Source organism: Protopterus annectens, chromosome 5.part1, assembly GCF_019279795.1.
Source record: "Protopterus annectens isolate FY-2018-M chromosome 5.part1, PAN1.0, whole genome shotgun sequence".
Classification (NCBI taxonomy): Eukaryota; Metazoa; Chordata; order Ceratodontiformes; family Protopteridae; genus Protopterus; species Protopterus annectens.
In genome coordinates, this window is record NC_056736.1 from 563504790 (window position 1) to 563530642 (window position 25853).

Consider the following 25853-nt stretch of genomic DNA (forward strand, 5'->3'; position numbering starts at 1 on the left):
CAATAAACACAAGCAGTGTGACCATCTGTCAGAGACATCTTCTTACAGCATGAGTCACACTTCTTGAATCTGGACAGCTTAGGATCCTTGGACATTCTGAAGGAAAACCAAGGAACAAAGAAACACACACACACTAAAGTTAAGGTAACTAACCACTAGAAAAAAAACACACTACAGTTACCACAACAAAAACTTCAAGTAGGAATATATATATATTTGCACTACTACAACACAAAAAATTAGAAGTTATGTACCTACCATAACGTTCCATGTTAGTTGTCTTCTCTCGCCTTCTTTCTTGCTGGATGGGTTCGGAGCCGATCCTCGGCTCCGACTCGGCACTTGCTAAGCTCAAGAACTCATTTTACCAGCTCGAGGCAACCCTATATCCCATGATGCAAGGCGTGACTACCTCAGATCTCGTTTGGTAGCTAGAAGAAAACCCTGCCAAAAACACTTCTTCCCAAGGAAGAAGATTACTAAATGTAGGAGAAACTAGGCCAATAGCCGCTAACAATAATGACTCTTCCTACTGGGAACTCTTGGAAAGAGTGACAACATCCCCAAAAGAAAAGGGGACAACTTCAAGATCAGTCCAGGCCAGGGGGAAGGAGGGAGGGACGCAAGAAAGAAGGCGAGAGAAGACAACTAACATGGAACGTTATGGTAGGTACATAACTTCTAAATGTTAAGTTGTCAAACTTGCCTTCATTCTTGCTGGATGGGACCGCATCCCTAGCACCTCTATCCTGGGTGGCTCAATGGAACAGACTCTTGAGAACTGTGGAACCAAACCTAGCCCTGTCCCTGGAGGCCAAGTCCAATTTGTAATGAGAGACAAAGGTGTGAGGAGTGGCCCAAGTGGCTGCTGCACAAATGGTTTCAATAGGTAGCCTATCCTGAAAAGCTGTGGATGTGGACAGGCTCCTGGTAGAATGTGTTTTTGGTTTTGAGGAGAGTTGCTTGCCTCTAAGAAGATAAACATAAGAAATGATAGAAGACAGCCATCCGGATAAGGTCACTTTAGAGACTGGGAGACCTTTTCTGTTCTCTGCATACGAAAGAAATAGATGATCAGATTTTCTGAATTGTTTAGTTCTGTCCAAATAATATCTGAGTTGACGATGGACATCCAAGCAATGAAGTTTTTGTTCAGCTTTGTCCGAATAATTAGGGAAAAAAACTGGCAAATCAATAGATTGGTTAATATTTGTCTGGGAAGCAACTTTGGGCAAAAAAGATGGATTAGTTCTTAAAGATAGAATCCAAAATACGATAACAGCTTCAGAAGCAAAGGCAACACACCAAACCTTGGAGGAAACTCCTTTTATTCCACCGACTGAGCGCTTTCACCATAAAATGGCTTCTTCAGAGTCTGAAGAAGCCATTTTATGGTGAAAGCGCTCAGTCGGTGGAATAAAAGGAGTTTCCTCCAAGGTTTGGTGTGTTGCCTTTGCTTCTGAAGCTGTTATCGTATTTTGGATTCATTCTTTGCTGGTTGCCCTACGTGTTGGGATATCTCATTCATTAGTTCTTAAAGATACCCTATCTTTGTGAAAAACCAAGTATGGGGAACAGACACAGAGGGCCTGAAGTTCAGAAACCCTTCTAGCTGAAGTAACAGCAACCAAGAAAATTGTTTTCCAGGAAAGAAACTTTAACGAGCATGAAGCAGCCAGTTCGAAGGGGGGTAGAATCAAGGATGCCAGCATTAAATTCAAACCCCATTGCGGAGGAGGATCTCTGATTGGAGGCTTCAGGAGAAAGATACCTCTCAGAAAGGCTTTGCAAAGCTTGTGGGACATTATGTTTTGATCCGCTAAACCAACATGAAAATTAGAGATTGCTGCCAATTGGACTTTAACTGTAGAAGAAGACCCTGATTGAAAAATCTCTGCTAAGAAGTCCAAAACTGAATGCACTGGAGCAGTAAAGGGATCTATGTGTTTAGACTTTGCCCACAAAGAAAAACGTTTCCACTTACTAGCATAAATCTTTCTGGTGGAGGACTTTAGAGAAGCTACTATGATATTTCTAACTGGGTTAGAGATCATAGGAAGCCTGGCTAAGGAAGGAAGTGGAGCAACCAAGCAGTGAGGTTGAGAGAATGAATGGCCCGGTGCGGTTGACCCGACTGGTGGGTCAGAAGATCTGGAACTAGGTCCAGATGCCAAGGCTGCGCCAGGAGATGATGATGCAGGGACGGAAACCAAATTTGTCGAGGCCAGTAAGGGGCAATTAGGATCAACTTGGCTCTCAATACGGTAGCTTTCTGAATAACTTGTGGTATCAGTGGAAATGGAGGAAAAGCATACAGAAGTCCCCGGGGCCAATCCTGGGTCAGAGAGTCTCTCGGGGATTGGCCTGATAGAGGAAAGAGGGTGAAGAAGTCCGGGCATTTGCTGTTTTGGGGTGTAGCAAAAAGGTCGCAAGAAGGGAAGCCCCACTTCTGAAAAATCTCGTCCACTACCAATTGTTTGAGAGACCACTTGTGTGGCATGAGAATAGCTCTGCTCAGTCTGTCCGCTAAGAGGTTGGATCTCCCGGGGATATGCGTTGCTATCAGAAACCGATGAGAGGAGATCGCCCATTGCCAAAGTCTGAGAGCTTCTCGACACAGTGGATAGGACCTGGTCCCACCCTGCTTGTTGATATACCAGACTACAGACATGTTGTCCGTCTGAACTGCAATAGTCCCTAAGGGAAGAAAGTCGCTGAGGGCTTGCAACGTTAAAAGCACTGCTCTCATCTCTAGGACATTTATGTGCAGATGGTATTCTATGGGTTGCCAAGTCCCATGGACCATCCTGCCCTGATAATGCCCCCCCCCACCCGATCAGAGAGGCATCCGAAGTGACTGTGGCAACCGGAACTGGGGGAACAAACAGTCGGCCCTGATGGAGCAGAGGAGAAGACATCCACCAGGTTAGATGACTCTTGCACGATTGCGTGACAAAAATCTCGTGTTTCATGGGGAGCTGCTGGAATGACCACTGAGCGAACAACATCCACTGCAGAAGACGCATGTGGAAGCAGGCTAATGGCAGTAGTACAATGGCCGCAGCCATAAGACCCAGAACCTTCAGGACAAATTTGGCTCTGATCTTCTTGCTGAGTAATATGATCCGAACATACTTCTGGATGTCCAGAATTCTTTGTTTTGTGAGTCTGGCTGACATACTGACAGTGTTTAATTCTGCGCCTATAAAGGTAATAGATTGGCAAGGCAACAGAGAAGATTTTTCGAAGTTTATTGAAATCCCCAATTGTTTGCAGGTTTGCAGAGTGTAGTCTCTGGCCTTGAGAAGTTGATGCCTGGTGGTGGCGGAGAGGAGCCAGTCATCTAGATACGGAAACACCTGGAATCCTTGACGTCTAAGATGAGCCGTAACCACTGCCATACATTTGGTAAACACTCTGGGGGCTGTAGTGAGGCCAAAGGGCAGGGCTCTGAATTGAAAATGACTGGACCCCAGCCGAAAGCGGAGAAACCTTCTGGAGCGCCTGTGAATCTTTATATGATAGTACGCATCCTGAAGGTCTATTGAGCACATCCAGTTGTCCTTTCCCAAAAAGGGTAGAATGGACTGAAGCGTGACCATCCGGAACCTTGCATTCTTGACAAACTTGTTTAGTTTGCTGAGGTCTAAAATTGGTCTCCAATCTCCCGTCCTTTTGGGAACCAAAAAATCTTGAGTAGATGCCGGATCCTACTTGGTCTGCTGGCACTAGTTGGACGGCTCTTTTTGCTAGGAGCTTTGATACCTCCTGCTTTGCCAATTCCCTTAGACAGGGTGAGACGTCTGGAAGGGATTGATGAGGAATGGGATACCTCTCGAAAGGGATATTGTAGCCCTCTGATATGATCGACTGTACCCATTTGTCTTGAGAGGGAACGCCAGGCTATTGGGTACAGCAACAATCTTCCCCGACTGCCTCCAAGGGTGGGCAGTCGGGCAACACCTCAGGGATGCTGGAAGGGTTTATCCGTGAGAGGCTCCCTGCTACCCTGATTCTGCGGACCCCCTCTGCCCCCAGGGTGGCGCCTATTATTATTACCCCCCCTGCCTCTGGGGGTAAACTGACCACGTGTGTCCGGCGTGACTCCTTGAGATTTACGGAACCACATTTTCCCTCCCTTCTGACCTTTTGGATAGGGTCTAGAAGAGGTGGAGAAATGGACTCCTACGGCAGAAAGGGTCTTGCCGTCTTGTTCACACCTGGTCAATGTATCCTTCATCTGAGGCCCAAACAAAGCTGAACCGTCAAAGGGGGTATTGGTGAAGGACGCCTTAAAAGGGTCTGCGAAATTACAAAGCCGCATCCAGGCTTGACGCCTAAGTGCCACTCCTGTGCCTGCAGCTCTACTCGCTCCATCGGCTGCATAAGAAATGAGCCGCATGGAGGAGTTAGTCAAAGAACTGAGGATTCCTAGCTGTGAGGCAATCTTTTCTTGAGCCCCAGCCGCCGAAGGATCCTGAACCACTTCACCTAGTTCCTTGAGAATGTCTCTCTGAAGCCTGGTAAAGTGACAAAGGTAGTTCAGCGAACGCATAGCAAAGGTCGCTGAAGAAAACATCCGCTTGCCGTACCTATCCATGGTCCTAGAGTCCTTGTTAGGAGGATGGACAGGCACAGAAGGATCAGCAAGTTCCTTCTTGGTGGCCGCCACCACCATAGCATCAACAGGGACGCCCTTAGAAAGAAACTGCTTGTCTGAAGGGGCTGTGATGAATTTGGAGGGCCTCCTAGGAACTGGTTCCACAGAATCTGGGGCTGCCCACGCCTTCCGAGCCACCACTTGCATGAGTGGGTCGAAAGGCGGAGACACCCAGGAGGTGGAGGGTCGAGATCCAAAAGCCTCCAGGTATACAGACTCATCCTCGGAGGGGTCAATGGAAGGCCAGTTCCTCTGCTTAAGGAGTTCCAGGATGTCTGAAAAGGAGACATCCTCAGAGGGGGACCGTGGGGAGCCCTCCGACTCATCTAAGTCGGTATCTGATGTAGTAGACTCAGGGGAGTCTGTGTGCTTCCTCTTACACGTCCTCTTACGTGGGGGTTCTCCTGCAGGATCAGGAGAAACCTCGGAAGAGGAAGTTCTTCCCAATGGGGAAACCTGGGGCGATGGATCTCTGGGTCCAGGAGCAAGAGACTGGCAAGAGACATCAACAGGCACCGAAGATGGAGGAGCTAAAAGAATAGACCGTGGACCTAGGTCAGGGGCTAGGACACTCATCACCTCGAAGGCTCCTCTCCCAGGGAGGCCAGAAGAATTCCGCTCCGAAGAAACAGGAATCCCCGGTCTCACCGAAAGAGAAGGCTCCGAAGCCGATGTCGGTGCCGAGCTCACCAATGCCGAAGCTCCAAGAGGGAAAGCAGGGTCGGACAAGGGTCCGATGCCACTCACCCCCTCGGAGCCGACAAGGGAGACCCGATGACCGGATCCCTCCAAAGAAGGTATCATGGAGGAGATCGGAGCCGAAAAGGGAAGTATCAGTTCCAGCGCACCCACGGTCACCATTCCGAGAAGCTCCGGCTCCGAACTCTGAAGGAGAGTCGGAGGAGGAAGTTCAGGGGGATGAGAAATAGCAGACGTCTGTTGAGACGAGCTATGGAGCATTTGGGCTAGTGCCTGTGACTTCAACAGTCTGCTTTACCACCCTCTCTAAATCATGGTCTGACAGCCTGGAAGACCTTGAAGATCGGCTCCGATGGCTCCGCTCCGACAAAAGAGGAGATCCTGGAGCCGAACGAATAGACTCCAAGGAAGGAGACCGAGATCTCTTCCTGGATGGAGCCATCGGAGCAGACGACCCCTCGGCTCCAGTTGGAGCCGAAGATTTATCAGCTCCAGTACTGGATAAAGACACGTCGGCTCCAGCCGGAGCCGACAAGGTAATGGGTATTTGTGTATCGGAGCCAGACGGAGCCGACACTACAACCTCCAAATCGGAAAGATCGGCTCCAGCCGGAGCCGATCTCGACTCCGAAGGAGTCAGAGCCACAGCCGAAGGCTTGAGAACTACAGCCTGGGCCTTAGATGGCTTAGAGGACTTAACCGACCCAACCTTGGTCAGAGAACCCTCTGGCTTTAACAAGCCACGAAGAATAAGCTTGTTTCTTCGTTCCTGCAGGACTCTCTGGCTAAAGGAGTGACAAATAGCACAGGAGTCCTGCAGGTGTAAAGGCCCCAGGCAGTACACACAAGAAGTGTGACAGTCTGTCAGACATTTTCTGACAGCACGAGTCACACTTCTTGAAGCCTGAGACCTTCACTTCTTTAGACATAATTATGTCCAAAAATACACAGTCACACAGTTAACCCACAAAAAACACACAAACACTACCTGACAGGAATTAACTGGGAGGGAGGCTTAAGGCCTTGAAGAGAGGAAATTAATCCTGACGTAAAAGAGAAGGAATATAGGGTAGGAGATTAGCTATATGTATATATATATATAACTCCAATAGATGACAAATAGAAAGAAAAGGGAGAAAAAACCCTGACTAATCTTATAAAATTTCAAGCTTTACCTGAGCTGGTAAAAAGGAGACCTCTTCGCGAAGCGGCAAACGAGATCTGGGGTAGTCACGCCTTGCATCATGGGATATAGGGTTGCCTCGAGCTGGTAAAATGAGTTCTCGAGCTTAGCAAGTGCCGAGTCGGAGCCGAGGATTGGCTCCGAACCCATCCAGCAAGAATGAAGGCGAGTTTGACAACTTAACATCTATAGTTAACTATCACTAAACAACTAACAGTGATAATAGGTAGATAGAAACAGTTATCCTCTAACTTAAACGGAAAACCTTTCTGTGGTAAGGAAAGGGAAAAGGGGAGGGGAAACTCTCTAATTTAAACAAGTTTTTGAGGAAAATAACAAGGATTAGGAAGAAACTAGCTACAATACAACAGTTTATATCGAACAACTAATTCTACACTAAAAAAAGAGAGTTTTATGACGGAAACAATGATAATAATAAAGTTTTATATGACCTGAGCCAGCAGAACAACCTTGCAGCAGAAGCGGCAAATGATATCTGGGTAGCTAGCACCAGGCATCATGGGATATAGGGGGCCTCGAGCCAGTAAGCAACTCTTGAGCTTTTAAAGATTGCCAAGTCGGAGCAGAGGATCAACTCTGTGCCCAACCAGCAAGAATGAAGGTGAGATGGACAACATAACATTATTTTTTTTATCTCCTACATGAAAATTTGAAATGGCTGCCAATTGAAATTTAATCGTAAAAAAACTAACTCCTTTGAAAAGTGTAGCCAGAAAATCAAGACAGCAGAGACTAGGGGGAGAAAAAGGGGTCAATATTACTTATTAATGTCCACAGGGAAATTTTTTCCACCTGCTCTTGTAAACCTTGTTGGTGGAGACTTTCTGTGAGGATGGTACATACTGGGGCAGAAAGCATGGGCTATCTGCTCATTAATGGAACTGGAGAAACCATGCTGTTAGTCTGAGGGCTGGGCTATTGAGATAAGACATCCCTGATGGGTGTGAGAGGAAGCATTTCTCAGTGACGTCCCATGAGGAGGGATTAGAGCAAAATACCTTCTGCACCTGCTGTTGTGGGGGGATGCAAAGAGGTTGCCGCATGGTTGGCCTCCACCACTGATTATTTGAGACCACTTGTAAGGCATCAGAATGAACCTGCTTAGTTTGATCACCAGTATGCGTTTGCCTTGTATAAGCATTGCAACTAGAAAGCAGTTGGAGATTGCCCATTGCCACACTTTCATAGCTTCTTTGCAGAGGACCTGGGTTCCTCCTCGTTTGTTGATGTACCAGACTACAGACATGTCAGTCTAAATTGCAATAGTCCCTAGCAGAAGGGTATCTTGAAATGTCTGCAGCAGTAATAGGACTGCTCTCATATCCAGAACATTGATACGCCAAACTGGTCTTGTACTGTCCTGCTTAAGAAATGACCCCCCACCCCAACTGGGGGGTATCCATAGTCTCCATGGCCAATAGGGATGGTAGAACAAATGGTCGGCCTAGATAAATGTCATCTTACTGGATCTACCAATAGATGTGTTTGCAAATCAGTGTAAGCTTGACTGGAAAAGATAAGGGTGGTTGAAGAATAGACCATTGAACAGATAGAATTCATAGAAGAACACACACATAGTATTGTCCTTAGGAAAGTAGTATTATTGGTGCTGCCAATGATCCCAGCACTTGAAAAATGAATCTGGCTGGATGGGAAAGACTATGATATCTGAGTGTATCTATGGACTGAGTTGGTAAGGATGCAGTTTGCATTGTTATGCTCAGCTGTGTGCCAATAAATTCCAGGTTCTGTACTGGTGTCATATTTGACTTGGCATAACTGATTGTTAGTCCCAGTGAGTGACAAATCCAGAGCAAATAGTTCCTGGATTGTTGAAGGAGATGCATAGAAGGGGCAGTGAGAATACAGTCATCTAGACATGGAAACACTCTGAATCCTTTTAGTTTCAAGTGTGCTGCCACACATTGGGTGAACACCCTGGGGGCTGTGGTGAGTCCAAGGGTCAGGGCTCTGAATTAGTAGTGACCAGCTCACAGTTGAAAGAATAAGTGTCTTCGGGACTACTACTTTTGATGTGATAGTACACGCCTTGAAGATCTATAGAGTACATCCAATTGTCCTTGTGAAGAAATAGCAGAATGGACTGTACTGTGACCAGATTCAATCTGCTCAGACCTAAAATTGGCCTGAGATCCCATCTTTTTGGGCACTAAAAACGCATGAGTAAGTTATGAATTCTATCGAGTCTGGTAGGACCTCTTGGATGACTATCTTATTTAGCACTTTTGAATTTCTTGTGCTGCTGCCTTCATCTGAATGAATGGAATTGTCAGGATGCTTCTTTCTTTTGCAGAAAGGAAGTTGGAAAAATGGTACAGAATAACTTCTGGATACTTTTCTTAGCACCCCAGAATAAAACAAAGTTATGCACTTACCATAATGTTCCATCAGTGTTGTCCATTTTCATTCTCAACGGTCTGGTTCATATCCAATCCTCTGATCCAACTCCACCATTAGTAAAGCTCATGGCCACCAAAAAACTCTTGAGCTCCTCCCTTACTCATAATGCACCAACCCCTAACATACCTCAGATCTTGTTTGCTGTTTTACATAAAGTGAAGAGACTACTATAATTTTCCTGGCAAAAAGGCCATATCTGGAGGTCAGGATTAAAGACTGTGGTGTCCTTATAGTTGCTCGTTCTTCCAGAAATTCATAATGAAAAGGCGGTTGGTGGGTAAGAAGTTGAGGAAGAATGAAAATGTACAACACAGATGGAACTTTAGTGTAAGCACATAACGTTTTCATCTGATATCAATTTTCATTCTATCCTCAACTGTTGGGACAGATTTCCAGCTACCTGAAATGCTGGGTGGATTCTATGGAAGGATATTCCTGAGCACAGTTCAGTCAAAGGCTGCTCTTCCCCTCGACACCAGATCCAGTTTGTAATGAGTGATACATGTATGAGGATTGGCCCAGGGTGCAGTTGCACATATATTGTCCATGGAAGCTCCATAAAAACTAAAAGAAAAATCTAGCCAAACTAGATTTTCCACTGTGCGATTCCTTAAAGCCATTTGTATTAAAGGTAACATGGTATATATGCAAATGACCCCTTAAGGACATCAGGTGTTTCAGCTAGATGCCAGTTCTGAATGTCCATGACTTATTTTTCCCTTTTTAAGTCGGTTACGGACAAATTCAGGCGAATACAGCCAAACCCCACTGTGTGTCCATAACAGACTTAAAAAGAGGAAAAGGTCATGGGCATTCAGAACTGCCATATAGCTGCAACACCTGATGTTCTCAAAAGGGCATTTGCATACATCCCATATTACCTTTAATACAAGAGGTTTTAAGGAATCACATAGTGGAAAATCTAGCTTAGCTAGATTTTTCCTTTTAGTTTAGTTGTTACCAGTTGGTTTGCCTGTGTGACCTTGTTACTCATTGTTTTAGTATGGATCTCTATATAGAAACACTGAAGGAGTTGCCATGGACCTAGCTAAATGGGCTGTTAAAAGTTTTTTGTTAAGGTTAGACCCAACCTGTTGTAGATGAATGATATGCAATCCATCAGCCACCTGGTTAAGGTTACCTTTGCAATTGGTTTTCCCAGTTTAGAATCTACAAAGGTTCTAATTTCTTTTGTTCTAAACAAGTAAAACTTTAATTGTCTAAGAACATCTAATAAATTCAACATATAGTCACCTTTGTTTGCAAATTTAGGAAAGAAAACTTTTACTTATGTACTTACCATAACTTTAGATGTATGGGATCCATCTCGCCTACATTCTGTACTGATGGGTTCGGAGCCAATCCTCGGCTCTGACTCGGTACGCTATACTATAGAACGAAGTCTCTTATTGGCTGAGCTATCCCACATCCCAGGATGCACCACCACTGCTTCCCCAGATCTTGTTTGTCTGCACACATACATAGACTGTTGATATAATATTGCCAGGTGTTTCAAGATGAAACAGCTAAACTCGAACCGTCTGGTCTCTTCTGATCTCCAAGGCAGGGGGAAGGAGGGTGGGTTATTAGGAATGTAGGCGAGATGGATCCCATACATCTAAAGTTATGGTAAGTACATAACTAAAAGATGTTATGTGATCCTATCTCGCCTACATTCTGTACTGATGGGACAGCGTCCCTAGCACCTGCTTCCTGGGTGGCTCACTGGAAAACACTCCTGAGAACTGTGGAACCGAAGGAAGCTCACCCCCGAGATGCCACGTCCAATTTGTAATGAGAAATGAAGGTGTGATGAGAAGACCACGTAGCCACAGCACAAATGTCACTAATGGCAAGCTTAGAATGAAAAGCCGCCGAAGTAGCCATAGCCCTGGTAGAATGAGCTTTCACTGTCGTTGTAAGCTCTTTATTGGAAATGAAGTAAGCATGACTGATACAGTCTCTGATCTACTTGGCAATAGTGACTTTCATGACGGCTTTGCCCAATTTATTGTCCGAAAAGGACACACAACTGATCTGTTTTCCGTGTTTGGTGCGTCCTATCCAAATAGAAGCGCAATTGTCTGTGAACATCCAAGGTGTGAAAGATGTATTCCGCTCTGAGTATTTCAGGAAGAAAACTGGAAGTTCCAATGACTGTTGCAGACAAAAACTAGAACAAACCTTAGGAACAAAGGATGGATTCGGTCTGAGGGATACTCTATCCTTGTGAAAAACCAGGTATGGTGGTTTGACACATAGGGCTTGAAGTTCCGAAACTCTTCTGGCTGATGTAATTGCAACTAATAAAGCCGTCTTCCAAGAACGAAATTTCAAGTCACAAGTTGCTGCCGGTTCAAAGGGGGAAGAGGTCAAAGCACCTAACACCACATTAAGATCCCACGGTGGAGCGGGATGAGATATTGGGGGCCATAGCAGCCCAGCACCTTTCATGAAGGCTTTACACAACTTGTTGCTCATCAAAGGTGGTTCTATGCTCTCATGAAAATTGGAAATAGCTGCCAATTGAACCTTGATGGTAGGGACCGAAGAACCTTGATTGAACAGAGAAGCTAAAAACTTTAGAACCTCTGACACCGGGACAGTTATGGGATCTAATCCCCGGAGTTGGGCTCAAATAGCAAATCTCTTCCATTTGCTGTTATACATTTTCTTAGTAGAAGTCTTGTGGGCCGAGGACAAGATATGTATGACTTCCGGGTCCAAAGCATGGTTCCTGACTATGGTCGGAAGAGGAGGAGCCAAGCTGTTAACCTCAGTGAGTGGAGGGACTGATGAAGCTGTCCTGACTGATGGGTCAAGAGATCCGGAACTTGGTCCAGGAACCATGGACTGTCCAGTGCATATTTCTGAAGAAAGGGAAACCAGACTTGACGAGGCCAGTATGGGGCAACTAAAATCATTTTGCTCTCCAAGCGAATCGCCTTCTGGATCACCTTGGGAAGAAGGGGAACCGGTGGAAAGGCGTATAGCAGGCCGGTGGGCCAAGCTTGGACTAGGGCATCCTTGGGAATCTCCCCTGGAACTGGGGTGAGAGAGAAGAACTGTTGGCATTTCGTGTTGAGGGGGGTTGCGAAAAGGTTGCAACAAGGAGTTCCCCATCTTCTGAAAATCTGAGTTGCCACTCTGTCGTTCAGAGACCACTCATGAGGGGAGAGAATAGTTCTGCTCAGTCTGTCGGCTATCACATTGGATCTCCCTGGAATGTGTGTTGCTACCAGAAAACGCTTGGTTGCAATCGCCCAATCCCATACTCTCATGGCCTCTCTGCAAAGGGGGTAGGATTTGGTCCCTCCCTGCTTGTTCAGGTACCAGACTACTGACATGTTGTCTGACTGAATGGCAATCATGCCCGGGGGGAGGTAATCATGTAGTGCTTGCAGCGATAGAAGCACCGCCCTCATTTCTAGTATGTTGATGTGGAGGAGACTCTCGTCGGAATGCCACTTGCCTTGGACTGACCTGCCCAGGTAATGTCCCCCCACCCCGTCTGGGAGGCGTCCATTGTCAAAGTGGCCACTGGAGGTGGTGGAACGAAGGGTCGCCCCTGATTCAGGTTGGAGGAAAGAAGCCACCAACGAAGGTCCTGTTTGCACGTCTCTGTGATCAGGATGAGGTGACAGAGGGAGATCCTGATAAGACCACTGGACTGACAGGAGCCACTGAAGAATCCTCATATGTAACCTTGCCAAGGGGACTAGGAGAACGGTGGCCAACATGGAACCTAACAGTTGTAGGACCATCCTGGCTGGGGCTCGGCGTTTTGAGGAGCAAGGCTCGAACTTGAGACTGTAATGTCTCTATCCTCTCTGTAGGAAGATAGACCCGCATTTGCTTTGAGTCTATCTCTACTCCGATAAACCATATGCGCTGAGATGGCAGCAACACAGACTTTGCCCAATTGAAGGTGATTCCTAGGGAGTTGCCTAGAGATATAGTGGCTGCTAGGTTTTGTAAGAGTAGACGCCTGGAGGTGGCAGTTAGGAGCCAGTCGTCTAGGTATGGAAACACCTGGAATCCTAGACTTCTCAGGTGAGCAGTCACCACCGCCAAACATTTGGTGAACACCTTGGGGGCTGTGGTGAGACCAAAGGGCAGTGCACGGAACTGGAAATGACTGTCTCCCAGGCTGAAGCGCAAGTGTCTCCTGGACGCCTGATCTATCAGGATGTGATAATAGGTGTCCTTGAGATCTATGGAGCACATCCAAACGCCTTTCTCCAGCAGCGGGAGAATGGATTGCAAGGTGACCATCCGGAACTTGGACTTCTTGACTGATCGATTTAGCTTGCTGAGATCCAAAATGGGCCTCAAGTCCCCGGTCTTTTTTGGCACCAAAAAGAATCTTGAGTAAGTCCCTAATCCGGTCTGGCCTGCGGGGACCAGTTGGATGACTCCTTTTTGAAGCAGCTTTGAGATTTCGATGGCTGCAAGATCCCGTTGACTGGGTGGCGGGTCCGGGATTTTTCTGGATGGAGGGGGGGTTGAGAAAATTGGATGGTGTAACCTCTGGCGATGATTCGGAGCACCCATCGGTCCTGAGTGATATTCTCCCAGGCCTTTAGGTGCTTCGAAAAATGACCCCCGACTAGCTCCGGAGCTGCAGAGTCGGGCAATCCTTCAGGGATGCTGGAAGGTTGAGGAGCCACGAAAGGACTCACGGTCTCCAGTGTTGTGGGGGCCTCCGCTGCCTCTGGGACGGCGTCTTTCTGAAAAATTTCCCCCTCCTCTGCCTCTAGAAGGGGGATCACCCTGCTGTGAGGAGTAAGTTTTTGAGATTTACGGAACCACATTCCCCCCCCTTCTAGCCTTGGGATAAGGCCTGAAGGGAGTGGAAAACCCTGCCCCTACGGCAGTCAAAGTCTTACCCTCTAGTTCACAGCGAGTCAAGGTGTCCTTTACCTTGGGTCCAAACAGAGGACCTGTCGAAGGGAGCGCCGGTAAAGGAAGACTTGAAGGCTTCCGCAAAATGACACAGGCGAAGCCAGGCTTGTCTCCATAGAGCAACACCTGTTCCCGCCGCTCTGCTCGCCCCCTCGGCTGCATATGAAATGAGCCTCATGGACGAGTTCGATAAGAATGATAGGGTAGCCAGCTGAGAGCTAACCGTCTGGGCCAACTGCTCAGGTAGGTTACCAGAGAGGGTATCTGAAAGTTCCTTGACCAGATCTCTCTGAAGTCTGGTGAAGTGCGTCAGATAATTCAGAGACCTTAAAGTAAAGGTTGCTGAAGTAAGGGTGCGCTTCCCGTACCGATCCATGCTCCTGGACCATTAGGAGGATGGACGGACGTCAAAGCTTCCGCCACATCTTGTTGGGTAGCAGATGCCACCACCAGGGCATCTACAGCCACACCTTTGGAGAGAAAATCCTTTTCGGGGGGGGCTGAAAGAAATTTATTGGGACGAGCTGGCACCGGTTCCACAGAATCCGGGTGCTCCCACGCCCTTCGAGAGATCAAATCCAGAAGCTCATCGAAGGGCGGAGACACCCAGGAGGCAGAGGGCTGAGCCCCGAAGGCCTTGAGGAATACTGACTCCTCAACGGACGGGGGTTTGGACTGCCAGTCACCTCGTTGCTTCAGGATTTCCAAAATGTCCGCAAAGGAGACATCATCAGAGGACGACTTGGGGGACCCCTCCACATCATTGAGGTCAGTGTCCGAGGTGAGAGACTCATCAGGGGAGTCTACGTGCTTCCTCTTGCACTGTCTCTTCCTTGGAGGTTCCTCCGAAGACGCTTCGGAGGGACCTCCAGGACGGGGGGAACCCTCAATGGGGGTGACCTCAGGCCCCAGAGCTCCACTGTCTTGAGACAGGGGGACTACAAAGGAACCAGTCTCCGTGCCAAGGGAAGGTGCCGGTAAGATGGTGGAGGTGGCCAACGAAGATTTGGCCAAAGCACTCCTCATGGCCCTGAAGGCCGGACCCCCAGAGTCCTGGGAATGTCCGACCCCGAGGCCACAACAGTAGACGGCACTCCCGTAGCCAACGCACCGAGAGGGAGGCTCGGAACCAAAAACATCGGTCCCGAAGCGTCACCCCCGGGGCCGACAGAGGAGGTCCGTGTACCGAACTCCGACCCGAAGGACGGGGTTGGAGTAAGGGTCGGAGCCGACCCGAAAACTTCCACCGGCTCCACCAGCACCGACTCCAACGGTGCTGAGGCTGTTGGAGGAGGAACCAAGACAACAGGGTGGGCAATCGGCTCCGGAGCCGACTGGGCTGGAGCCGAAACTAACTTTTGGAAGACTGGAGACTGAAACAGCCTTTGAAGTACCCTGTCTATGTCCGAATCCGACATTCTCGAAGACAGAGAAGAGATCGAACGAGTTAGAGTCTACTTCTCCACTGGTTCCGAAGGGCTGGGGGACTGGCTCCAAATCGTCTCGATAAATATCGGTGCCGAGGGAGACTCCACAACCATTGCAATTTCCCTCGGAGCCGAAGTGGAAGAGTCTGAGCGGGCAACTCTCATCGGCTCCGAAGACAGTGGAGCCGATGAAGGTGACCTGCCTCTCGAAGCTCTAGCCATCGGCTCCGAAGCCAGAGGAGTCGAGGCTGGAGGCATCGAGGCAGACTGTTCCGCCCTCGGCTCCGAGGTCCGTGGAGCCGATGGAGAAGCCTGCCGAGATTTCTTTGTGGCCGGTTCCGATGGGCTGGTCGGAGCTGACTATTTCTTTTTCTTCGAAGGTGAAGAGGAAGAAGATAAAGCCTCCTCAAAAGAAGGTGTAATAAGCCCTTTTAAAATCAATTTGTTTTTCCTCTCTTGGAGGACCCGGGAGGAAAAAGCGTGACAAACGCTGCATGACTCCTGGAGATGTTTAGGGCCTAAACAATACACACACAAAGAGTGTTCGTCCATTATGGACATTTTGTAACTGCATTTAGAGCATTTTTTGAACCCAGATGGTCTGTGCTCTTTAGACATGATGATACACAATCACTACACAAAAAGAAACTTTTAGTCACAAAAATTTTCTGAAATAAAATGTGAATTAGGGCAAGACCCCTCCAACATAAAACGGGATACTTGACCAACTAGACTACAATTCTACCACAAGACTCACACTAAGTATTTCAATCATGTGCGAGGGCAAGGCCCCTCTAACTTAAACGGGATCCTTTCCCTCAAATTAAAGATAAATTTTACCACAAAATTTAACTCAAACTCAGTCACACAACAACGACAGCTGTTAAAACAGCTTTTGGGTCGATAATCAAAAAATTCCTGACAGAAATTTCTTAAGAAATAAGCACTTGGCTCAGCCAAGTCCGAGACCACGTCTTTGCTTGTAAAGTGGCAAACGAGATCTGGGGAAGCAGTGGTGGTGCATCCTGGGATGTGGGATAGCTCAGCCAATAAGAGACTTCGTTCTATAGTATAGCGTGCCGAGTCGGAGCCGAGGATTGGCTCCGAACCCATCAGTACAGAATGTACACGAGATAGGATCACATAACATCTGGCAGATTAACAGACTCATTGATATTGGATTCAGACACCACCTCAGGAAGGAAAGAAGCACTGGTATGTAATGTGACTCTATCCTTATGATCAAGTTGGAAGGTGTAGAGGACAATGCTTGACATTCTGAAATTCTTCTAGCCCAAATAGTGTCCACTATAAAGGCAGTTTTCCAGGTCAAGAACACAGGATTGCATTTAGCTGCTGGTTCAGAGAGAGAATGAATTAATGTCTGCAGTACCAAGTTCAAGTCCCATAGCAGAGTAGGATCTTTATATGGGGGTCTCAGCAGGAGTGTACCTCTCAAAAATACTTTACAAAGTTTAGAAGAGGCCACAAAAGAATTCTCAAATCCAATAGGAAATTAGAGATTCCTGCTAACTGTTGAGGAGGTAACTTCCCCCATTAAAAATTGATGTAAAAAATCCAAGTATACTATGTACAGGAGCTGTGAAGGGTTCAATGTATTTTTGTTGTGACCAGCAAAAGAACCTTTTCCATTTACTTGTGTAAAGATTTCATATAGAAGGCATATGGGAAGATAAAAGAATATGACAAATGGGGAAATACAGCATTGGTAGTCTGGTTGGCTTGTTAATGGAATTAGAGAAACCACACTGTCAACTTGAGGTTTGAGATAGCTGGATGAATCATAACTGTTGGGTGAGAAAGGAGGTCTGGAATTGGGTCCAGAATCTGAGGTTGAGAAGATGAGGACATAGGACGGGGAACCAAATCTGTCAAAGTTAATAAGGTGCAATAAGGATGACTTTGCTCTTCAACCTGGCAGCTTTCTGCAGGAATTCTGGAATTAAGGGAATTGGTGGGAAAACAAAGTAGACCAGCGGCCAATCATGGATTACCATATCCTTCAGTGATTCCCCTGGTGGGGGGGGGGGGGATTAGGGCAAAGGAGCTGCTGCATTTTAGAAGCAAAATAATTGCAGCAAGGCTGGCCCCGTTGACAGAAAATCATTTATGACAAGTTCATTTTGAGAGGCCACCTGTGAGGTAGAAGACTGAGCTTGCTTAATTTGTCTACCATATTGGACTCCCCAGAATATGTGTTATGAGAAAGTGGTTGGATGAAACTCCCCATGGCCCACACTGAATGCTTCTCGATACAAGAATTAAGATCCAATTCCTCCTTGTTTGTTGCTGTACCAAACTATGGACATTTTCTGTTTGAGTCACAATTGCCCCTAAAGGGAGAGTTGTCCTGGAAGGCCTGCAAGACTGGACCTGCTTAATTTGTCTACCACGCAGGACTCCCCGGAATATGCATTGTTATGAGAAAGTGGTTGGATGAAACTGCCCATGGCACACACTGAATGCTTTTTGACATAAGGGTTGAGCTCTGATTCCTCCTTGTTTGTTGATCCACCAAACTGACATTTTCTGTTTAAATCGCAATTGTCCCTAAAGGGGCAGCGTCCTGGAAGGCCTGCAATACTAAGAGCACTGTTCTCATCTCTAGGACACTTTAACTGGCATCTTTGGGGGACTGAATGTCTTTGACTGATTTCCCCAGGAAATGCACCCCCCCCCCCCAAATCTGGGAGACATCCATGGTCACTATGGCCTTAGTTTGAGGGAAAATGAAAGGACGACCTTGTAGAACCTGATCTGACTAAATCCACCACCAGAGGTATCTCTTGTGTGCTTATTTGTGTTGACATGGGCTGGTACAGAACTGACTGCTGTGTTAGCATCCACTGAAGAATTCTCATATGAAATCTTGCTACAGGAACTGTGATTATGGCAACTGACAATGACCCCCCCTAGGTTTGAAAGATCAACCAGGCTGAAATTTATTTTCCTGACCTGGAATCTGATCGCCTGCACTCTTGGGAAAGGAAGAGAAGCAGTCACTGATATGTTGAAGACTGCTCCTATAAATTCCAAGGTTTGAGTTCAGTGTAACTGAAACTTCCAGTAATTTATGGTTATCACTACACAACAACAAATCTGAAGAACCTGATGTCTTGCTCTTATTAGTACATGCCTGGTTGTGACAGTAATGAGCCAGTCATCTAGATATGGAAATGCTCTAAATCCCTGCAGCCTTAGGTGAGCTGCTACCACTGCCAGGCATGTGCTGAACACTCTGGGGGCTGTGGCTAGGTCAATGGGTAGTGAGTGCTCTGAACTGATGGTGACTGGCTCCCAGCCAGAAACAAATACCTTCTGTATTGTCTGTTCTAGTACGGTGGTGCTGCAGTAGTGTTGTCATCTCACAGTAAGAAGTAGTCCTGTTTGATTCTCAGCTAGAGCATCTTCTGTGTGGAGACATGCTTGAATGAGCGTACCTTTGTTGAAGGTTGTGCATCAGGGCCAGCAACCCGGCATGTAAAAATCTACTGCCAATCATTAGCAGACCGGAGTTCCACTGTGGCAACCCCTAACCGGGAAAAGCCAAAAGACACAATTGTCTGTTCATTTCTATGTGATAGTACACTTTTTGAAGTTCTATTGGCACACCTAGTCGTGCTTGCCCAGGAAGGGTAGAATGGACCATAATCTGAAACTTTGCATGTCAAACTGACTTGTTCAAAGTGCTGACATCCAAAATTGGTCTCCAGTCCCATTTTTAAGTTCTGAACTCTTATCTGGTCTGGTAGGACCTCTTGCATTACTTTTTTTTTCTAGCAACTTTAGTATTTCTAGTGCTGCTTTCCTCTGATTGGGTGGAACATCAGGAATTTTGCATACAGAAGGGGGTGGAAGGGAAAAGGGAATTATATACTCTCTGGAAATGATTCTCTGCACCCAAATAGCCTGTTATATCTAGCCCAGCCCTTTGGTGCAGGGATAGTTGACCCCATATTGCCTCCAGAGGTGGACAATCAGGCCTCCTGGTAGGGTCTTATCAGATAAAGAATCTCTGGACCCCCCTTTTTTTTGTGCAGGCCGCCTCTACTGCATGGGTGTTGTCCATTAAGGATCCCCCCCCCCCACTTTACAGGAACCATCTCCAAGTGTGTCCTGGAAAAAAGCCTGGGACTTTCTGAACATTTTCCAACCACTTTATTGATTCCTACAAAAGGGGCTTTGGGGGGGGGGGGGGTTCCAACCTTTTCACACCTGGAGAATGTATCCTTCACATTTAGGCCAAACAATGAACTGTAGTCAACGGGTGCACTGACAAATGAGGACTTAAAAGGCTCCACAAAAAATCACACAAGCACATCCAGGCATGCCTCCTTGCAGGTATGCCTGAACCCACTGCCCTTGAGGGACCCTTGGCTGCATGTGTGATAATCCTCATGGATGAATTTAAATGGATTGAAGGGTAGACAACAGAAGATGGATACTCAGCAGTAATGGTTCCTGAAAGGGATTTTGAAAGTTCCTTGATCAAGTTCTGCTGTAGCCTAGTAAAATGTGCCAACTAGTTTAGTGACTTAAGAGCAAAGGTTGTTGACGCATACACATACTTCTCAAATCTGTCTCATCACCCTAGATTCCCTGTTAGGGGGATGAACAGAAGAACTTTTTTCAACAAGTTCCTTCTTGGTGGCTTCTGCCACCACGACCATACCATCCTCGGGCACCCCCCTTGCTTCAAAATTCATTCCTGACATGCGGAGCCAGAATCTGATCTGGCCTCTTAAGGATTGGCTCTACTGAGTCAGGTTCCTTCTATGCCTGCTGAGAGAACAAATCAACGAGCTCATTGGTGGGTGGAATAACCCAGGAGATAGAAGGGCCAACTAGAAGCTTCCAGAAATACTGATTTCACTGGTGAGGACTTGCTGGCGGTCCAACCACCTTCTCTGCTTAAGGATCTTGAGAATGTCTCCAAATGAGACATCTTCTGGAGGTGATCATGAGGACCCATCTCCTTCATCGAAATCACTCTCCTCATTGACCGACTCTTGTGGAGAGTCCAAGTGCCTCCTGTTCCACTTCCTTGGTGGGGGATGTTCCAATGAAGTGTTGGAAGAGACTGCAAGACCCTGTTGGGTGGTCTGGAGGCCATGAGCTGGCTGTTCCTGTGGCGTACAATATGATGTTAGGTGATGAGACATCTGGGAAGTAGATTGTACAGCCAAAGATCCTGGATCCATCTTGTCTGTCGGTACAGAAACCATCTTCACTACATCGAAGGCAAATCACTCTGGACAGAAAGAAGACAGGCATTTGGACCTCTGCCACACGACTAACCCCCAAGTGGGGGAAGCTGGAGCCAGGCTATCCAATGACAAAGCTCCAAAGGGGCAGAGATGGCTTTCAAAAAGAGAGTCAACTCCAACATCTCAAAGCTAACAAGGCAGCTTTGGCTCGGAGAGTAATCTGGGTCTAAATTTGGAGGCAGTGTGCTCAGAGAAGACTTTTGATCTGAAAAAGGTATTTTGGGATCCAAGCTGGATGGACCTGGAAGGTTCAGATCCATGGAGTCGTTTACAGGTGAGATCAGAGAAGGAACAGATAATGGTGTAACAGATAGACTGTTTCCCGTAGCAGAGGGGGTAGGAGCCGGAAGACAACCCATCTGTAGCTGCACAGAGAAAAATCTATCATTCTATCCACATCTTCCTCAGACTCCTGAAAGAACTGGATAAGGCAAGGAAAAGTGACCTGGAACAACATCTCTCCAGAGAGGGAGCCATAGAACATACTGGATCCAGTGCTTGAGAATATATTGTTCTCAGTAGTACCTTGGGGTCTGAAGAGCTTGGATTGAAAGGAAAATGGTTCTGAGCAGATTTCTGATCTGGTCTTTTTTTTTTTTTTTTTTTCCTTCAGCAGTTCCAAACGAGGAGTTGAAGTAGTAGACTATTTTGGAAACTTAGTCAAGGTCTCCTTAGTTTTAGTCTTGGGGGAATGAGCCCCCCAAAAAGCCTCTCTGAATAAAGATGGAAGCAATCCCTTTAAAATTAGTTTTCTTTTCTATCAGCTATAACCCTATGAGTGAAACTTTTGCAGAACAAATAATCTTCTTGAAGATGTTGTGAGCTTAAACACACAAGGGATGTGCACCTGAAAGTGATAATTTATGTCCACACTTTTGACTTTACTTGAAGACAGCAGGCCCTTTGTCAGACATGATTACTTGCGAGAGAAAATAGAAAAAAGATGAAAGTTTTAAAAAAATGCAGGAAAGAGAAAGGGGAAATACCAGCAATGGTATGAAGAACTACAAAACATAAGAAAATACCAATTATGGTTTAAAAAAAAAAAAAAAAAAGAATTACACAGTGTACAGGGGTAAAGGAAAAATATATTTATATATCAGAGTGAAACTAACAAAAAAAAAAACACTTATCTTAACTAAAGCTAGAGAGCTCAAGCCGACCACATCTTTTTGTGAAAAGCAGCAAACAAGATCTGAGGTATGTTAAAAGCTGGTGCATTATGGGTAAGGGAAAACCTGAAGAGTTTATTTTTGGTGGCCATGAGCTTTAGTAACGGCAGAGGTGGATCTGAGGATTGAATCCAAACCCAACAGTTGAGGATAGAATGAAAATTGACATCAGATCTTATGTTATATTTGGGCAGGCATCTTGGTGCAACATTGATTGTCCCCTGCCTGCCTCCATAGGTGAGGAGCACTTAAAGGGTCTGTGCAGAAAGGAATCATGGTAACCCTAATTTTGCAGGCCTCCTCTACCTCTAGGGTAATGTCTATTGATGGACCACATGAGGATGTAGCATCAATGAAAGACATCTTGAAAAGTTGCATGGTCACATCCAGGCATATCTTCTTATGGCAATGCATGACCAGTAGCCCATGAAATGCCTTCAGCTGCATATGCTCAACCTCATGGAAATGGGCATCAGAGTGGCCAGTTGAAAGGATTATCTTTTTAACTCTCCTGCAGACATGGACTCAGAGAAAATTTGATAGTTCCTTATTTAAATCTTTATGTAAGCTTATGAAATGTGTTGGGTAACTAAGAGAGCTCAATGTGAACATCACTGAAGCAAAGACTCACTTTCTGAATCTGTTCAGTAAGCTAAACATTCTGGTGGATGGACAGATGAGCTCTGTTCTGCTAGCTCTTTTTTTAGCAGTTGCCACCACCACTACTATAGCATCTTCTGGGATTCCTTTGTGCCAGTGGGGGTCTATCCTTAGAAGATGATAAAAACTTGTCAGGTAGTCTTGAAATGAGCTCAACAATATCCATCTTCCATGCCTGGCAGGAATGAGTTCATCTGCCAGGGGGTAACCCAAGATGTATATGGGCCAGAACAAAAGCTTCCAAAATACTGATTCCTCTGGAGGATTATTGGAAGGCCAACCACCTTTCTGCCTGAGGATCTAAAAAGTCTCCAAAGAAGATATCATGTGTTGGTGATCTGAAAAACCCTTTACAGAAACCAATATTATCCATGAGAGATTTCAGAGGAAAATCTAAGTACCTCCTCTTGCATATTGTCTTCTGATGGATCTCAAAAAAAAAAAGATGCAGTAGAGACTATCATCTATGGTAAAAAAAAAAAAAAAAATATATATATATATATATATATATATATATATATATATAGAGAGAGAGAGAGAGAGAGAGAGAATATAAAGAACCTTACAATATATTAAAAATTAAGGAAGTTGAGAAAAGTACAGTTGTGTGCCTACCATTAATGTAGACGTTCGAGTGCATTCACTGTTGCAGTCATTACTGTTGAGTTATCCTGCTGGCAAGTTACCTGCCTGAATTCCAAAGTCCTTGTCCGACGTCGGTTGCGGTCGCCTCTTCCCTGAGGTCAGTGCTCCAGGGATATAAAAGATGCAGCCGATGACATTTTCTTCAGTTTTTCTTGCCCCAGATGTTCAGGTGCCCCAAAAGGGTAGGCTAAATAGATTAGTGCATGCATGTTTTTTGGTATAAAGTAAACATTTCCTTCATCTACAAGCAAATACACCACAAAGGTTGTATAGAATAGATGGAACCAATTACTCACAATAGTCTAACCAAAATACGAAAACAGAATTGAGCAAAGCAGAGTAAGAGGCTCAAATCCTTGTAAAACGTACCACTCTTTATTGCACAAAAATCAGAGAACTTCAAAGCATTAGCTTTTAAAACCAACAGCGTTGTTTGAATGACTTCTTCAGATGAACAGAAAGTCATTCGAAACGAAAACGCTTGTTGGTTTTGAAAAGCGTTAATGTGCTTTGGAGTTCTCCGATTTTTGTGCAATAAAGAGTGGTACGTTTTACAAGGATTTGAGCCTCTTACTCTGCTTTGCTCAATTCGGTTTTCGTATTTTTGTATAGAATAGAGAAGTACAGGTAAGACCCAGCAAATGAAAGGGGGACGGTGGGAGGGTAACCTGGACTGCAACAGTGAATACACTCGAACATCTACATTTATGGTAGGGTACACAACTGTACTATGTTCGTGTTTCACTGTTGCAGTCATTACTCTTGGGTTGAATCCCAAAGCTGAGGATAGGTGGCTGGGCTAAATAGGATTAGGGGAGGCTATGAGGCCCTGCAGAACTGCAGTGGCAAAGCCTGCTCTGGATTTAGAATAGAGAGGTAAGTGGTAGTGCTTTGTAAAAGTGTGCACCAAACTCAAGTTGCAGCCTCTAATATGTCTTTGGTTGGTACTCCTCTGAGAAAGGCTGCTGCTCTGGTAGAGTGTGGCCTAATGCCCTTAGGCACTGATTTGCCATGTAGTGAGTAGCAGAAACGAATGCAATGACCTATCCATTTAGAAATTGTCTGTTTAGAGATTGCCTTTCCTTGTGATCCTGCAGCATATGCCACTAAAAGTTGCTCAGTCTTTCTGAAAGCTTTAGTTTTGTCCAAGAAGAAGCGTAGCTGTCTGTGCATGTCCAAAGAATGCAGAAGTCTCTCACCCTTGTTTTGTGGGTTTGGATAAAAGGTAGGCAAGTGAATGGTTTGGTTGAGAGCCACACGACACCACCTTAGGCATAAATGCCCTCAGAGAAACCCTGTCTGGATGAAAAATGATAAAAGGTTCCACAGCCATGAGTGCCTGTAACTCCGAGGCTCATCTTGCAGAGGTTATTGCTAGGAGCAGAGCTGTTTTCCAGGATAAGAATTTTATATCAGTGGCAGAGGCTGGCTCAAAAGGAGGCAGTGTGTCTTTCCAAGACATAATTGAGGTCCTATGCAGGTATTGGAGCTCTCCTTGGAGGCCTGATGTTTTTGGCCCCTCTGAGGTACTGCCGTATTAAGGGATGAGAAAATATAGGTGGTTCCGTATTGTAATGGGCTGAAATGGCAGAGGCATGGATCTTAATTGATGAAAAGGAAAGGCCTTTGCCCAGCATCTCAAGTATTACAAACTCTGAGGAATATTTGGTACATACGTGTCAATGCCTTGTTCCTGGTTCCAAGCACAGAATCTCTTCCATTTTTCTGCACAAGATTTTCTAGTACTGGGCCTCCTGGCCTCCAATTTAACATCCATAACAGTTTTGAAAGAGGAGTGTTCTGAATGGCTACATTATCCGCCATGCTGCCAGATTTAGGGTCCTGAGTTGGCTGTGCAGGATTGGATTGTTTTGTTGGGTCAGTAAGTGAGAAGTTTTGAGGCAATGTCCATGCTGGACCTTGAGACAAGCTCTTTAGGAATGGGTACCAGTGCTAGCGTGGCCAGTCTGGGGCAATCAGTATCATTTTTGGCTTCTCTTGTTTGACCTTTAGGAGTACTTTGGGAAGGAGAGGCAGTGGAGGAAAGGCATATACTGTTAGGTTTTTCCAGCTGAAGGATGGGGCATTCACTTTCCATGCTTGTTTGTGATAAATCCTTGTGCAAATTCTCTGTAATTGGCAGTTGTGAGGGGAGGCAAATAGATTGGGCATCCCCATTTCCTTATCATGCTGAAGACTTGTGGATCCAGTTTCCACTCGTGGGGATCCATGAGGTTTCTGCTTAGTTCGTCTGCCAGAGTATTTATTTTTCCTGGCAGGAATTGTGCTTGCAGGTGAATTTGATAAGTCAATGCTGTATCCCACAAGGTAATTTCTTGTCTGCAGAGGGGATAGGAATGTGTGCCTCCCTGCTTGTTTATGTACCACATGACTGTGGTACTGTCCATCTTTATCAGTAGTTGTCCTGGATGAAGTAGATCCTTGAAAGCTGTCAAGGCATTCTAAACAGCTAGCATCTCTTTTTGATTGATATGTAGATGCATCTGGTTTGCGGCCCATGTGCCCTAAATACATTTTCCTGCCATCTGGGGCCCCCAGGCATAATCTGATGTATTTGTTGTTAGTGTCTGCCTGTGGGTAAAGTGAATGGCAGACCCTTGCTGTGGTGACAAGCCTGTGCCCTCCATTGAAACTCCTGTTGCAGGCAGGGAATGAGGGTAATTAATGTTTCCAGGCAGTGGCACTGTTGAGTCCAAACACTTTTTAGATACCATTGTAGTTTCCTCATATGCAGTCTGGCGTATGGAATTA